Raw genomic sequence first — 6,000 nt, forward strand, 5'->3', positions numbered from 1 at the left:
TACTGATGGCTTTGTATTGTGAAACCAGAGCCTGTTAGTCCTGGTGTTACTATGCCCACAGGAAGCTTTGCAGTTAAAACCTGAGCTGATGGCAACAGCTCTCTGGTAAAGTTATGAGAAGTGCGCTAATTTGCAGCAGCAACAAGTAATTTTAGAGAATATCCCATGGCTCCAAATACTCCACATCAATCCTACCCAGGCTGTGAACACGTTTCTGTCCTGTGGCGATGAGTTCTGCAGGCTGCTGGAGCTGTGCTGCAGTCTTTGTAGTCGTACACGTACAGACCTGAAAAAAAGATTTGCTCACAATTTACAGTAATACAGCTAACAAAACTCTCCCCAGCATACCAACTGGCATTCTTCCAGGTTTGAATTCAAGGTTTTCAAAATCCCGGTGTATTTTTTTATTTCTCTGTTAGGAAAAAAGGAAATATATATACCTATTATGTATATGCATATGTATGTGTATATATATATATAACTGCTGAGAAGAATAATTCCTGCAGTTGTAACAATTTTAAGCAAAAAAGGTTCTATGAAAAGAAAAGAACAGAACACATCAGTCAGGAAATGCTGGTATAAAATCATTGTGGCAGATTCCCCTGTGTGCTCTGATTGCTGTGCATCTTTCTGGGAATTCAATATAGCCACAAACCCAGCTTGTGGATGGCAGCTCATGGCTTGGAATAGTGGCTCTGAGCATGTAGTTAGGTCAGTAAATTTGTCCCTACGTGAAGCAGAGATTTTTCAAATACAGAGTTCAGCCCCCTGCTGCTTGTGAAGCCTTCCTGTGTGTCCTGTGAAGGCCACAACAATCAATATGTGGCACATGACAGCAATCATGTATTGATTGTGTATCTTGTCTATGGTATATTGCGTGTGTTGTCTATTGTATGTCTCTTCCTTTCCAGCCTGACATCCCCCGATTCATTGACCCTTTGGGGCAAAATTTCCCTTTGGAAGCAGAGCAGCCTTCTGTGTCTCCAAAATGACCAGTCACTCTGGAAACCTGAGAAATAGCTCACTGAAGAAAACACAAATGTAGATCTGATGTATTTTTTATACCTAAAAACCCCAAACCAAGCAGCCACTTGCTGGCTTGCTGTAAGAGTGATGGGCCCAGTGTAGGGGGACAGGGTGGGACTTGCTTCCTGGCGGTACATTCCTCACTGAATTATAGGCCTAAGGCAGAGACCTCATTTTCTCCAGATGACTCTCAGGAAATACCCTCCCCATCAGCTATTATTGCCTAAATAATAGGGAGGGAAGTGCCACAGACTTGAGCAATATCTGAGGTACTCCATAGGGCACATCCCAAATCTGGTGTAGGGCAAGGCTGCTAAGACAACTGATTATAATGTCACTTGGTGGGTGTATACAGTTCTCTTTTTGCCCCAGAGTTATGAGGTCATGTGGAAAAATACAGATACTTGTTTAGAAATCAGTAACTTGTTGAAAAGAAACATTACAAAATCTCTTCCAAAGCACGGGCCTGTGCTGTCAACATTCATGCATAGATTTATCTTCGTTAATGGGACTTCTAGGTAGGAAAACATGTACAAATAGTTGCAGGATTCCAATCTTAAATGTTAAGTTTCCAGAAAGTCCAGTTCAGGAAAGGAAAAGCCTGTTGAGGGAGAGGTCTGCTGGGATTTGATTTATGAACAGGACATCCTGCTTAGTGCTGAGATCTTACAGATAGGATTCTAGTGAGACTGCTGGGTTATTGTGATGGCGAAGAAAAGGAGCTCACCCACTCCCTTGTCTGCTAAAGGCACTCAAACCTGTCTGGGCATTGTATCAGTGCTAAACATTTGGCATTCTTTATCACATTTCATCACCACTGTTTACTAAGTGATGTTAAAAATGCATGGTATGTATGCAGCTCATACAAGCAGACTGACATGTCTGTCGTTAATTAGCAAGTTGCATGCTGTCATTTCATTTGTGCAGTTAAGCTCAGGGTGGATTTCATGACCTAGCCACAGAAGAAGACTGTCCAGAAACCTGGGGCAAAAGACAGAGGAGGGGTAGTGCTCTTAGGAGGATGTTTGCAAGTTCTTCTTCTGGACCACTGCAGCTCCATCTACATTTTCCACAAGCTGTGACATGGGTCTAGCTGAGCTCGTGCACTCAGGTTTCCTTTCTGTGGGAACTAGGGTGCAGTGGAGATGAGAGAAAGGACATTTCAGTCCCATGTCACTCTCTAGGAGGAAATAAGAGACATCAAGACGCTCTGGGGCAGCAATATTGACACATCTTCTGTTACTGAGTGAATCAGTCACAACAAAGAGGCTTTAGTAAGCTGCTCTGTTCTTCATGCCTCGGATGCCGGTGCTCAGCTCAGACCACTGAAGGGCTAGCTTCCAGTGCCTGCCTGAAACGGTCCCTGTTTTTTGCTGTATTTGCAGTACTTCAGCACCTCAGGATATTTCTCTGTCACTTAAATGGTGCCAGGGAACATTCCCAGACTTTAAGACTGAGTCTTCTGTGCTGTTAAGTTGTTAAGATGTCTGAAGCACCTGCACCGTATTTCAGATGTTTGCCAGGCATGGCTTGGAAGCCAGCAGGGCCTGGAGACCATTCTCACTAGACATTTGAGATGGAACTGCCTTGTTTTGGCAGAAAGGAAAGTTCAATAGTCTGGAATTAGATTATCTCACGCTGGCTGGCCTTAATGCCAGAGGACAGACCTGGGCACGTTGAAACACTGTTACGGACATAGCCTAGGTGTCTCCAGCTGTCTGTCCCTAGGATAGAAGGCTCTTTTATTTACAGAGGGGTTACAAAGGCTTGTATAGTGCTTTAAAGGTCAGCGCCAGAGCTGGATGTTCAACTAAATATAATACAGTACAGCTTGGCGGGAGCTGGTAGGGAAGGAGGTCGGTAAATTCACTTTGGCTGCTTGATCATGTGTGAAGGAAGGACGTGTCTGAATTAAAAATGGGTAAGCTGTGTTTCCTTCTGGCTAGACCACTGACAAAGCTAACTTTTTGCCGTTTTTTTAGTCCTGATATGCCACTTCTTCACCATCTTTCCTTTACGTGGCCCCACGTCCCCACAAGCTAGTGCTCAATCTCATACTGTGCTGGGCATTGCAGAAAATCTCAAGCCCACTCTGTTGTCGGTGGACAATGTGTGCATATTATCAGTAGGAGTAATCCATCCAGCTGTGCATTAACAGAGGAGTCCTCCAAGCAGAATTTCCTCCCTACCTCGTTCATTACTTTGGGACTGGCTGAATCCCTGCAGTTCCTCTTCAAGCTTTGTCTTTTTACTGGGAGTCGTGGCTCTTCACTTTTACTTCCAGACAAAGAGAAACCAAATCAGAAACCCCAGGCAGATGACTCACAGCCACCTCATGGAGCTGTCTGTGTCTTCCAGTTGCTGATGTCTGGTTAGCTGCGTCATCTTCAGAACGAAGCAGCACTGGGTGGGTCTGGCTACCCACAGCTTTCACTTGGAAACCCCCCATTTCTAATCTTGTAAGTAGCCCCGAAGGTATGTGGGGGCTGCTAAAATTAAAACAGTCTGACCCTGGGAATGGGATGGATGATATGACAGCTGCGTGGCCTTTGAATCGGTTGTTAATCTAACGAAGGATGATTTAGTTCTGCCAGTCACACGTATACATTACAGCTGCAGCACTGCCTATTGGAGATGTGGTCAGAGAGCCACCCTCCTGCACAGGGACCCCTGCTCCTTCCTCCTTACACTTTGAGTCCTGTATTCAGTTTTGGGCCCCTCACTACAGGAAAGCCATTGAGGTGCTGGAGAGAGTTCAGAGGAGGCAACAAAGCTGGTGAGGGGTCTGGAGCACAAGTCTGATGAGGAGCAGCTGAGGGAACTGGGGCTGTTCAGCCTGGAGAAAAAGAGGCTGAGGGGAGATCTTATCGCTGTCTGCAACTACCTGAAAGGAGGTTGTAGTATGGAGAGTGTTGGTCTCCTCCGAAGTAGCAAGTGATAGGACAAGAGGAAATGGCCTCAGGTTGTGCCAGGAGAGGTTTAGATTGGGTATTAGGAAAAAATTCTTCATGGAAAGGGTTGTCAAGCATTGGAACAGGCTGTCCAGGGAAGTGGTAGAGTCACCATCCCTGGAGGCATTTAAAAGATGTATAGATGAGGTTCTTAGGGACATGGTTTAGTGCCAGTCAGGTTAACTGTTGGACTCAATGATTTTGAGGGTCACTTCCAACCAAAATGATTCTATTATTCCCAAGGGCTGCCTCCAGCATGGGCAAAACCCCAGCTGCAAGGCCATATGTCTGGGAGGTGGCAAACCTGGGTTTAGAGTACTTTGTCCTGAGCAAAAGAACACTGCAGTTGTGTGACACAAAGTGCTTAAGAGGAATAATATTTCTTGGCCAAATTGGAGAGGTGTGAAAAAATTGAGCTGGTGTGTTGCCTACATGGCTCTTGAATCCTCCCCAGAATTTTGCTCCGTCATCCTATCTCCTTTCCCTCCTCAGTTCTCCAGAGACATGGCTCCAGATGTGGTCCCCCTCTTTTACGCAAGTTTGTGCTCACACACACGTTCTTTTGCTTGGATGCTTCCCTGAGTCAGATAATTCCTTGCTGCCGGCTTTTTTGTGCCAGCCTCCTCCGCAGCCAGCAACTCAGCTTGTCAATACTGAGCAGCACCCAGCCTGCTCTCCTGCCACTTGGCCTTATTAGACCCAAACTGGAAAAGTGTCAGCTCTGAGAAAGCAAACGCAGCCACAGGTGTGCAACCCACCTTTGCTTTTTAAGCTCTGAATGGAGTTTTGTTTAGTGAAGTGAGATCGGGTGGGTCCTACTGGGAGGGAGATATAAAACGACTCCTCTGTGCCCAAAAGCTTATGCATCAGACAGAGGGTGGATGAGAGGACAAGCCACCATGTCGGCATTGGAGATAGGCAACTGAGACAGAGAGGAGGGCTCAACCGTCTTCCCTAATCTCATGTGGGGAGTCTGTAGCAAATTTAAAGGTCAGCCTGTGCCTGGGCCCCCACCACATAGGAGCAGCTTTTGGTGTGATGAGTGAGGGGAAGCCCCAGCGCATGTGCCTGGTCAGTGGGCTCTGTCTGGGACGGGGTGGGGAGGCTGGATCCAGCCCTGTGCCTGGCATCCTGGAGGAGCACGGGGGATAGCTGGTGTGGGCTGGCTGGGAGGCAGTGGGCATTGGAGGGGGACGTATGTGACTGGCGACAAGCAGAGGAGCTTCTGTCTTTTTGCTCACAAGCCATTTCAAGGTGACTTTGAAGTGGTCTGCGAGATTTTGAGCAGTTTTGGCAAGCTTCTGAGGGGAAACTTAGTGTCTGCCAGGGGAGACTCCAGAAGTGAAATAACGTGCCTAGTAGCAAACCTCATGAGACAGATCCTCTGTGGGTGTAAATTAGCACTGTTCCCTTGGTCTCATTTAGAGCTATGCTGGCTTACAGCCCGTGCTCCCAGCAGTTGTCCCAAGGCGATAAGAAGTAGAACAAATTCAGGTGTAATTGCTTCTCACAGAAGAAAACTGTAAGAAAAAGCATCTCGCTTAGTGAGGATAAATCTAGGTCTCATTGTTTTCTTTTCCTTGAAGAAAAGCAGAGTTATGATGCAAAGGCAGAAAGACAGGAATGCTGTAAAACAAGCAAACAAGGGAGGAAGGCTTTGCCATCTCATGGCCTTTTTCCCCTACATCCTCCTGCCATATAACAGCTAGCAAAATGGACTTGAAGCAAACCTGAGGGAATGGCTGCGTTAACTGCCTTTGAAAGATCCTGGGCTAGTTTTTCTCATAATTATTTTTCTTTTTTTTTTTTTTCCACTAGTGTCACTCTATTGATTTTCACTGCAGTGACACAGCTGTAAAATAGGCTTAATGTAGTGGCGAATGAGACCTTATGTATCTAAATTTGTTTTTCAGAATTGTGCTTTTCTAACAGGGAAAAAGACTTGCCCCAAGTTTAAAGGTAAGCTCCAAATCTTCACTGCACCGTGAAGATTTGTGGATACAAATCCCATTTAGATGATTTT

This window comes from Streptopelia decaocto (genome assembly GCF_964273445.1).
Source record: "Streptopelia decaocto genome assembly, chromosome: 1".
Lineage (NCBI taxonomy): Eukaryota > Metazoa > Chordata > Aves > Columbiformes > Columbidae > Streptopelia > Streptopelia decaocto.